This window comes from Diabrotica virgifera, chromosome 6 (genome assembly GCF_917563875.1).
Source record: "Diabrotica virgifera virgifera chromosome 6, PGI_DIABVI_V3a".
In the NCBI taxonomy this organism is placed as follows: domain Eukaryota; kingdom Metazoa; phylum Arthropoda; class Insecta; order Coleoptera; family Chrysomelidae; genus Diabrotica; species Diabrotica virgifera.
Genome location: NC_065448.1, coordinates 159,721,369 through 159,733,444, shown reverse-complemented (window position 1 = coordinate 159,733,444; position 12,076 = coordinate 159,721,369). Strand labels below are relative to the sequence as shown.

Sequence of the window (12,076 nt, the reverse complement as noted above, 5' to 3'; positions counted from 1 at the left end):
GTTTTTTTTATGTATTTTGACTTGTAGAACACGAATTTTTTGGGTAACAGTTGATCCGGATGTCGATAAGATTGTTATAAACCAAGAAGTTGAGGAATCACATAACAGCGATTTCTAGCAAAACAAAACATTTTTTTGTATATTTTGGGCCATTCTAACCAAAAAATGTTCCTACAATTTTTTTCGTAGGATGCATAGTTTTCGAGATAAACGCTGTTGAACTTTCAAAAAATCGAAAAATTGCAATTTTTGAACCCGAATAACTTTTGATTAAAAAATAAAATAGCAATTCTGCTTACCGCATTTGAAAGTTCAAGTCAAATTATATCGGTTTTAATTATTTGTATTGCTAAAAATTTATTATTTTATTGTTAAAACAAAGCTATAAACACCTAGTGCTTGAGTGATGTTTTCAATGATTTCTCATTTAAAATCAAACGAGTAGGTAGAGGAGATAAGAGTGCAAGCGGGGCTATTTCTACGTAGCATGCATTAAAACGCATGTATTAGGCACGGGAAACACTATGTGTTTATAGCTTTTTTTAACAATCAAAAAATAAATTTTTAGCAATGCAAATATTCAAAACAGATATAATTTGACTCAAACTTTTAAAGCCGGTAAGCAGAATTGCTATTTTATTTTTTATTCAAAGGTTATTCGGGTTCAAAAATTGCAATTTTTCGATTTTTTGAAAGTTCAGCCGCGTTTATCTCGAAAACTATGCATCCTACGAAAAAACTTGTAGGAACATTTTTTGGTTAGAATGACCCAAAAAATACAAAAAAATGTTTTGTTTTGCGAGAAATCGCTGTTATGTAATTCCTCAACTTCTTTGTTTATAACAATCTTATCGACATCCGGATCAACTGTTACCCAAAAAATTCGTATTCTACGGGCCAAAATACATAAAAAAAACTTGGGTAAGTCCATCTGAATTAAGAAGGCCGTTGTACCCCCGCTGGCGACAGGACTATCTTTATATATTCTAGAAACGGTTCGTTTAATTCGTAAACACCTTCATGTCTTTCCCGCAAGGTCCAATCATCTTTACTCCACCAGAAATTCAATCTTTGATATTTATTTACCGATCCCGTCCACTGAGTTAGTAAAGAAATCTATACTATATTCCGCAAAAAAAACTTTACAACCATCTCCCTTTACAACTTAAATGACTTAAAGTTCCGTAAAATGACAAAAGCCTATCTATCTAAAAGACGATAGAAAATAGAAGAATTTTCTAATGAATAACTAAGAAAATTGGATTTCATACGCAGTAGCTTAAACGTGTCAGTTCCTAATGTTGCATTTTATTTATTTATTTATTTGTTGTAAGTATGTTCAATTTGCAATTTATATAAATTTTGCAATAAATTGTTTTTGTTTTTGCTTTTATATCTTATTATACTGTACATTGACGATTTATTATCTTATTTTAGGAAATTGTAGTTGTTATTTGTTATTGATATTATTTTTCTTTTGCCTGTATGTTAGCTTTGTCCATAAAATTGTAAAAATTTTCAGCGACAATAAACATGTTTCTATTCTATTCTATTGTATCCTTTTGTAAAATCTAAAGAAATTATAACCGCCATTTAAGCTAAACCTTGGCAGCTATCCCATTTCTACCCTACGTGTTTTGAAATATGATTTGTATTAACCTCTATACAGCTCATAACGTCTGTAAAATATATTTTCCTACACCACATAGACTATAAAAAGGAAAAGGAATCTATATAATATTGCTGTTATATCGTGCTCTAAAAGCTTTCTATACAAAAACTTTTAGGTATTTGTAGGATTTGTGAACGTAAAAAATATATAGAGAATGGGGATGGGGTATTATTTTATTACAGCGATTTCAAAAGATCAAAATCTTTTATAGCCTATTTTATATAGTAACACCTGCAATATATTCACATAGGTCATATTATTTTATTAAAGACATCTATAACTAAAAATTATTTTTCGATTATACAGGGTCAGTCAGAACAATGGAATTAACCAAAGTTGTTTTTTAATACATACCTGTAAGGATGATAATTAGAACATCCTGTACATTAAAGTCATTTGAATTTTTTTATATTAAAGAGATTTTAAAATGTTTTTAGTTTTAAAATTAATATTTTTCGAAGTATTTATTTTATTGAAAATAATAATAACTTTACACACCAGCTGCTCTTAACAACAATGCTGGGTGGATAGAAGATACAACACAGAACTGCCAACATTACATTACTACTCTATGAACCCTTCACTACTGAAGAAGTCTCAAATATCATCAAAGAGATTCATAACTGGAAATTGCCTGGACCAGACGAAGTTCAAAACTTTTGGATCAAGAAGTTCTGAAGTGCTCATGATTGATTATCAACATTAATTAATCATGTTATTTCTAATCTGCAAGAAATATCATCATTCCCATCTCAGGGAACCACTTATTTCATACCGAAGGATCAAAATAACACCCAAGATCCAGCCAAATACCGCCCAATTACTTGTCTTCCCTTTTTGTATAAATTGGTCACATCATGTGTAGCCCGGCGTATCTACCAACACTGTGCTCTGAACAATATCATAGAGCCTCAACGGAAAGGATGCGCTAAGGATTCCATGGTGTGCAAAGAACAACTCATCATCGACTTAGTAATTTCCAACCAGGCATATTTAAAAAAGAGGAACCTTTTTACTGCCTTCATTGATTACAAGAAAGCCTTTGATTCAGTGCCGCATGAATGGCTTATAAATATATTGATATATATGTTTTTTTAATGCATACCTCTAAGGATGATAATAAGAACATCCTGTACATTAAAGTCATTTGAATATATTTTTTTAATATTAAAGAGATTGTAAAAGGTTTTTTAGTTTTAAAATTAATAGTTTTCGAAATATTTATTTTATTGAAAATAATAATAACTTTCCGCACAAGCTGCTCTTAACAACAATGCTGGATGGATAGAAGATACAACACAGACCTGCCAACACTACATCACTACTCTCTATGAACCCTTCACTACTGAATAAGTCTCAAATATCATCAAAGAGATTCATAACTTGAAATCGCCTGGACCATACGAAGTTTAAAACTTTTGGATCAAGAAGTTCTGGAGTGCTCATGATTGCTTATCAACATTAATTAATCATGTTATTTCTAATCTGCAGGAAATACCATCATTCCCATCTCAGGGAACCACTTATTTCATATCGAAGGATCAAAATAACACCCAAGATCCAGCCAAATACCGCCCAATTACTTGTTTCCCTTTTTGTATAAATTGGTCACATCATGTGTAGCCCGCCGTATCTACCAACACTGTGCTCTGAACAATATCAAAGAGCCTCAACAGAAAGGATGCGCTATGGGTCTCATGGGTTGCAAAGAACAACTCATTATCGACTCAGTTATTTCCAACCAGGCATATTCCAAAAAGACGAACTTTTTACTGCTTTAATTGATTACAAGAAGGCCTTTGATTCAGTGCCGCATGAATGGCTTATAGATATATTGAGAATATAATATAATGTCGATGATAATACAGTGACCTTTTTAGAGCATAATACAAATGAGTGGAAGACTAGAATTCACCTTCAAATACCTAGTGAAAATAACATGGAAACTGAAAATATCGCAATCAGCCAGGGCCTGTTTCAAGGAGGTTTGTTGAGTCTTCTGTGGTTCTGTCTAGCTATGAACCCACTCTCTCAGCCATTGAACTCCGCGAACGCAGATTTTAGCATCAAAAATAACAACAGCGTGGTGGCGAAGCTTAATCATCAGTTGTATATGGATGATTTAAAATTAATGGCTTCCACTCGAAAAAACGAGATGAGATTCTAAAAACTGTAGAATCCTTCTCTAATGATATTAGTATGCACCTCAGACTAAACAAAAGCCGTGTTTTAAATATAGTCAGAGGAAAATTACAGCCCGGAGGATTCGATATGCAAAATGGCAAGAACATTGAGGCCATGGGTGAAAAGGATATGTATAAATATCTTAGAGTAATGCAGGCTCGGAAAATTGACCATAAACAAATGAAAACAGAGATATTTACGGAGTTTATACGAAGGGTAAAACAGCAGCTTCGCTCACACCGTAACAGTAGAAATTCGTTTAAGGTACTAAACACCTACGCATGTTCCGCGCTTAGCTATTCATTTGGCATTGTTAAGTGGACCAAAACAGACATAGAGAATCTTCAGCGAAAAGTAAGAACACACCTCACAAAGGCACAAAAACACCATCCTCAAAGTGCAGTATAAAGAACAACATTACCACGGAATTTATGAGAAAGAGGACTTATGGATAAAGGTGAGCAATTAGATAAACAAATTGCTAATTTAAGAACTTATTTTCAGATGCAGGCTGAGACATCTACTCTACATCGCGCTATCTGCGCAGTAGATAACACAACACCGATCAAACTGAGGGAACCAGAAATGCGCATAAGCCACCTTATTAAGGACGAAAAAATGCGCGCCTGGATGGGTAAGCCTCTGCACGGGCGACATCCCAATGAGGTCAGCCAAGAATATGTCGACAATATATCGTCGAACTACTGGTTAGCATCAGGAAATATGTTCCCCGAAACGGAAGTTTCATTATTGGCTATTACCGTCAAAGATCTTCAGGTTCAAAACGACAGATGCCGATATGGATGTCAAGCCCAAGAAACCATCCAACATATTACCGGGGGCTGCTAGGCATTTGCTGCAACTGAATACAAGGAACGGCATAACTCAGTTGGAAAGATCCTTCATTAAGAGATAGCTATCAAACTGGGACTTCTTCAAACGGACCATCTCCCACATTATCAATACGTTCCTTAGAGTATGCTTGAGAATGACAACTATAAACTATACTGGGACCGTACTGTGCTCACAGACCAAACAGTGGCACATAAAAGACCAGATCGCGTATTAGTCAATAAATCAACGAGATTAAATACACTCATTGATGTGGAGATTCCTAACAACAATAATCTACGTAGTAAATTTACTGAAAAGATCGCCAAGTATAGAGATTTGGAAATTCAAATACAGAGACAATGGAGGATACAAAGTACCCAGACAATACCGATTATTATGTCTACTACTGGAGTCGTTCCGAAGACCCTCCTCGAAAGCATAAAAAAGCTGGGCATCAATGAATATCTTTATAAGACCATGTAGAAAGCTGTACTACTCGCGACGGCCAGAAGTGTACGAAAATTTTTGGGCGATATACCTGCATACCAAGTCACCTAGGGGTCGATAACATGGAAAGAGTCCCACCAGAGCTCAATCCTTTTGATACCGTAGGTATCTGGGATGAGTCAATTTTCCCCTTAGAGGGAGTGTCAGCCGTATGGTTAAATCCGGATTTTTAAAAGGCTGTGGATTAGATTTCCATTTTATATTTTGATAACGATTTCCTAAGTGAAAGTCGAAACGTCAAATAAGTTTAATTTCAAAATTAAATTGTGGTTTCTCTCTCCTGTCGTTTCCCCATTACTGAGGATCGTGATTTCTTCCAATATTCATAACAATGTTTCTCCATTGGTCTCTATCTTCAGCTGCTCTAAGAGCTTCGCAGAATGAGTTTCCAGCTGAATGCTTTATTTGGTCAGACCATCTAGTTGGTGATCGTCCTCTTGATCTTCTCCCCGGAACGTTTCCAGAAACAATTAATCTCTCCAAACTGTCGTCACCTCTACGAACCACGTGACCAAAGAATTACAGAATTCGTTGCAGACAAATTGTGGACAGCCTTTTTTTAATATTGAGTTGGTTTAGAATGGAAACGTTTGTCTTATGAGCTGTCCAAGGTATGCGCAGCATTCTTCTCTAGCACCACATCTCAAAGGCATCAATTTTTTGGCGCTCGCATGCGCGAAGGGTCCAAGTCTCTGCTCCGTATAGAAATATTGAGAATAAAAGGGCATTCACCAGTCTCATCTTGATATTTTGAGAGATAAATCTTTCTTTCCAAACTTTAGTTAGGCGACTCATCGCATTTTTTGCCATACCAATACGTCTCCGAACTTCTGCTTCACAGTTACCATCGTTAGTTATACTAAACCCGAGATAGACAAAGGTGTTTACTATCTGGTATTCCTGTAATATGTTAGTCAGTTGAATAGTGTCAAATCTGTCGACCACCATTATTTTTGTCTTAGCTTTATTGATTTTCAGACCAACTTTATTGCTTTCGTACTCAACTCTTCGCAGAAGATCAAACATTTCTTGCTCATTTGCTGCTATAAGTGTAGTGTCATCAGCAAATCTTAAATTGGAGGTTATCCTACCAGCTACTGTTACTCCACCAGCCCATCCTTCTAAAACCATCCTCATGACATGTTAACCATAAATGTTAAATAAGTCAGGTGACAACACGCATCCTTGTCTAACACCTCTCTCGGTCTTGAATTGGTTTGAGAACTTCTGATCTAGTCATACTGTCGCTATATTAGACTGGTACAGATTTTTAATAAGTGTCACCAGGTGCATTGGTGCGCCTATTTCTATTAAAATTGACCACAGATTTATCCAGCTTACACAATCAAATACCTTTTGGTAGTCAACGAAGCATATAATCATAGGTACTTGAAATTCTCTAGACTTTTCAATGAGTTGTCTCAGGTTCAGGCTTTGTTCCCTTGTACTTTTACCCTTTACAAACCCCGCTTGTTCCTGAGGTATTTGGTAATGTAGATAGGTTTTTAATCTGTTTTTGATGATATGCAACAAGATTTTACTAGCATGTGTTATTAGTGACAGTGTGAGGTAGTTTTCACATCTGGTAGTAGTTCCTTTTTTGTGTAGTGGGATATAAATTGAGGTACACCAATCAGATGGCCATTTTCCTGAATTCCAAACAGCTACACAGATAGAATGGATGATATGTAATCCTTTGTCACCTAGTAACTGTAGTATTTCACATGGTATTAAATCAATGCCTGGGGATTTATTTCTCTTTAGTGATTTAACTGCATCTTTGACTTCAGCGAGTAAGACAGTAGGTTCTCTAGGGTAGTCACAATGCCACTGATTTTCCGCTGATACCTCGTTATTTTTATATAGCTCGCCACAGTATTTTCGCCATGTTTCCAATATTTCATCAGTATCGGTCTTTAAATTACCTTCCTTATGTATTACAGACCACGTTTGAGGTTTAAATTCTCTGGTAAGGAGTTCGATTTTCTGGAATAAGTCCATCGGTTCATTTCGACAGCCATGTTCCTCTATCTCACTGCATATTTGAGAGATGTAATCAGCTTTATCTTTGCGGCACTGTTTTCTGATTTCTCTCGATAACGCTCTGTATTCATCGTTTCTTCCGTATCTAGTTTTATGTTCTTTTCTGCGTTGAATCACAGTCCATGTATTATCGGATATCCATGGCTTACGGCCGGTGGAAACCGCTGCCTCACAGTTTTTTGCAGCCTCGATTACCTTGTCTTTGAGATAGATCCAAGTGCTCTCAGAGTCACTATCTACTTGCTCTAAAGAAAGAGCATCTTCTAGGTTTTGTTGGAAGTCATTGATTTTTGATGGACTTAGAGACATGACTTTTTTCTGGGGTCTTCTTTTGGGGACTTTAAAACGAAGTCGAACGTTCAATACCAGGAGTTTATGATCGCTTCCACAGTCTGCGTCAGGATATGTTTTACAGTTGATGGACGACGACTTCCATCTTGATCTTATTAGTATGTAGTCTATTTGATTCCTTGTTCGTCCATCTGGGCTGCGCCATGTGTATAATCTCCGTGGCTGATGTTGATATAACGTGTTTGTAATTGTAAGATGTTGTTCTACACAGAACTCCACTAGACAGTCGCCATTCTCATTTCTCTGTCCCAGTCCATTTTTGCCCAGCACTCCTTCAATATTTTCATTAGATGACCCCACTTTGGCGTTAAAATCTCCTAAAATTATGACGAGTTCACGACTAGGAATAGCGCGAACAGTTTCTTCTAGACGACCATAGAACCTGTTGATGTCTTCTTCTTGTGCAGCTGTTGTAGGAGCGTATAACTGGACAAGGTGTGGGGTATTGGTGGATATTCTCATTTTAAGGGATATTATCCTGTCATCAATAGTATTATATCCAATTACGCAGTCGTTATGTTTAGAGGGTACAATTAGTTCGACTCCATTTGTACTTTTGTTATCTGGGCCTGAAAAATAGATGACGTTGCCAGCAGTTGTTTTAAAATACCTTTTTCCTCTCCAGTGAGTTTCTGAGAGTCCCAGTACCGAAAGATTGTGGTCTGCCATTTCTTTTTCAATAATGTGTAAATTTACAGGGTTTTCGATCAGTCCCTGGACGTTCCATGTACCAATTCGCTGACATTTTCTTAAATTAAATGAAAATTTGGATTCAGTCGCACAATTTTTGCCAAGTGCCTGGTCCCTCACACCTTGGCAGCCGGTAGCAAATTTCACACCATCCGATCCGGAACCGAGATGGCGCCGAGCGTGAGTCGGGTCGCTACACATTCCATCTTCACTTACCAAAATTGTCATCGCTATGGGAAAAAATTCTCTTGGGAAAATAGTGCAGTGCTTTCCCTTTGCCTTCTGCACCGCTGTATGTGTGCCGTTTCTGTGGCTATTATTCTCGCCGCACGGTCAGTTTTGTAACAGCCAGCTGCCACTGTCCAACCTATCACCATGTCTGGCTACCCTCACTTAGTTTAGCCTGCAGACCAATGCAGTTGCCCGGGATGTGGCACGTGGAGCCATAAGTGAGAGTTGAGTGCCTTATGAGGACCAGTTATCAAAAACGATCTCCCGTCTATGACGTTTGATGTGGTCGTTCCAATAAAAGGTGCTACCTCTATAAAACACTCGTACACCCCGACTGTATTGTGGTTTACTTCCCAAATAAAATATTAATTGGATATCATGGCAAAAGAAAAGAGTTTCAGAACAATATTAAATTTCCAAAGTAATAAAAAATGTTTCTAGCGTAAACTCATTTTTAAATAATTTAATGTATTTGTAATTGAATTTTATGTCTAAAATTCAATTTGAAACTTAACCCAGGAAAATGTCAATTTTTTAGAAGAGAAGTCACATATTTAGGAAATGATCTTTCTCCGGACGGAGTATCACCAGATAAAGCAAAATATGCAACGATTGAACAATACCCAACGCCTACGACAGCAGAAGAGACAAAAAGATTCGTAGCATTTTGTAATTACTATAGACGTTTTATTCAAAATTTTGCGGAAATATGTAGACCACTCAACAGATTATCGAGAAAAGGAGTAGAATTTTTTTGGTCAGGGGAATGTGAAGAAGCATTCAATAAGCTCTCTGATGAAACCACTAATCTTAAAATATCCAGATTTCAATAAACAATTCATCCTAACGGCAGACGCATCCAACGAGAGTTGTTCAGCAATTTTAAGTCAAGATTATAACGGAATAGACCTACCGATAACATACGCATCAAGAAGTTTTAGTAAAGGAGAATATAATAAACCTATAATAATTAAGGAATTACTAGCGATTCATTGGGGAATTAATCATTTCAAATGTTATTTATATGGAGCACCAACATTTTTAGTAAAAACGGATCATAAACCACTAACGCATTTATTTTCAATGAAAGAACCAACCTCAAAACTCACGAGGATCAGATTAGATTTAGAGGAATACGATGTCGAAATAGAGTATATAACAGGGAAAAATAACTAAGCAGACAGCCTTTTAAGAATAACATTGCATCAACTAAAGAACCTATACATAGACAACACTCATATACTAGGCTATAACACGAGCTCAAGCAAGAGAAAAGTAAAAAGAATCAAGGCAAACGAAGGAAGAAAGTAAACTCACACTACAGCCAGATGCCCCCAAGCAAACCGTAAAAAAGGTACTAAATAATTTAGAGGGGCATAGACTACAAATTTTGTCTTTTGGAGCAGAACTCACCAAGACTGAGCATTAGGGCCAAAAACAAAATAAAATGCAGCAAGAGCATAACCACAGGATTCAATCATTTCAATCTATCCCTTGCAGTATGTATTAGGTCTCCTATGTTTTTTAGTCCTGTCCATTGTTTGACATTACGGAGCCATGACATTTTCCTCCTGCCCACTCCTCTTCTTCCTTCGATCTTTCCTTCAATTAAGGTTTGCAGAAACTGATATGTTTCATTTCTAATTATGTGTCCCAGGTATGCCGGTTTTCTCTGTTTAATTGTGCACATCAGTTGTCGTTCTGTACCAATTCTTCTCAGGATTTCTTCATTTGTTATTCTTGCGGTCCAGGGAACTTTAAGGATTCGTCGATAGATCCACATCTCAAATGCCTCTAGCTTATTCATTGTGTTTATTTTTAAAGTCCATCCTTCCATGCCATATAGGAGCACCGACCATATATATATATATATATATATATATATATATATATATATATATATATATATATATATATATATATATATATATATATATATATATATACATATATATATAGCATTTTGTGAATCTTAATCTTAGGTTTAGGTCAAATTCAGAGTTCGTAAAGACGTTTCTGAATTTCATGAATGCACTTCTGGCTCTTTCTATCCGACATTTAATTTCCATATCCGACATCCAGTCTTCACATAGCCAGGTTCCCAGGTACTTAAACTTTCTTACGGCTCTACATCTTTGTTGTTATATGCTAGTCTTGCATTTTGATGTTGACATAATTGACGGCTGATTATAAGGAACTTCGTAAGTAAAGATATACGTAAACGATATTATTTTTAAATTGTGCACAATTGATGAATTTATTAAAGAAGGAAACAGAATATTGAAAAATGTAGAAATATACATATGTGAAGTACCAGAACCAATAGAAGATGACAAAGAAAAACGTAGATTAATAGAGGCATATCATAATCACCCGATGTTTGGAGGATACTTAAGGAAAAATAGACTAATAAAGAAGCTAAAAGCAAGATTCAGATGAAAAAATTTGGAAAAAGACGTAAGAAAATACGTTAAGCAATGCCATGAATGTCAAATTAACAAACCAAAAGGAACACATGTCAAAGAAGTCGTGATATCGGACACATCTTCGAAACCATGGGACATAGGGTACATAGATACGATAGGTCAAATCACTGGAAGTAATGAAATCAATGAAGAGAAAAAATAGCGTCAAGAAAAAAATAAGCCCAAAGCTACACCACAACACTTTAAAATAGGAGACCTAGTCCTGGTAAAAAGAGAAGAGAATGGTAAGTTTGATAGTCTTTATGTAGGCCCCTTCACAATAACAGAGGTAAATAACGTTAATTGTAAGATCAAAATGGAAAACAATAAAATCAAGGAAATACATAAGAATAGACTATATGCTTACAGTCCGAGGACACAGTGAGTGAAAAGTGAAACGGGAACAATGTTGATATCGAACATTTTTTTCTCTCTTTGTATTTGCTTATTAGTTATAGGAAATAAATATTTAATTTTGTATTGATTAAAACACAATAATTGGTTGGTGGCGTTGTCTAGAAAAATTTTCTTCTTTTTCGGTAGTCAAAAATTTTTTCCCGGAAGGGTAAGCATGTACAGGATTATTAGCATCCAAAATAAGAGTAAGACATATTCATTTAATTTTTAAATATCTTACAAAACAAACATCACGTTTGTTGTTAAATAATTAGGTGACACCGATTACTCAACACAGGTGCACTAGTTTTAAATAACGCTTTGTCAGCTATTCAGTATTATTCATAATTCACGGCCAGGCCGTGTCAGCATTAAAAATAATAACACTAATGTATTGGTAAGTTTATTTAGAGATACAGCCAAACATCGCGGATCATTCTTTTATCAATTATCATTCGTGATTCAGATACATTATTAGACAGTTAGACCTCAAACGCACCAACTAGTTACTGTGGTATTTAGAGTTGGTAAATAAATAAGTATTCAGCACATAGTGTCTACTTCATCAACCCCTATCATAGGGGGTAACTACCCCCACTAGCCTAGGACGTTCCTGAGGATGGAGTACCACCATACCACTCAGTACGTTTCGGTACCTGACAAATACAAATTTGAGGCATACGAATTTCAGTACTGTTTATTT

General features: G+C 35.8%; 1 protein-coding gene across 1 annotated transcript in view; it reads left to right on the top strand.

Annotated features, from left to right (window-relative positions):
• Positions 1-12,076, top strand: part of LOC114335697 (serine protease filzig) — a 379,563-nt gene that overhangs the window by 344,611 nt on the left and 22,876 nt on the right. The window lies entirely within an intron of this gene.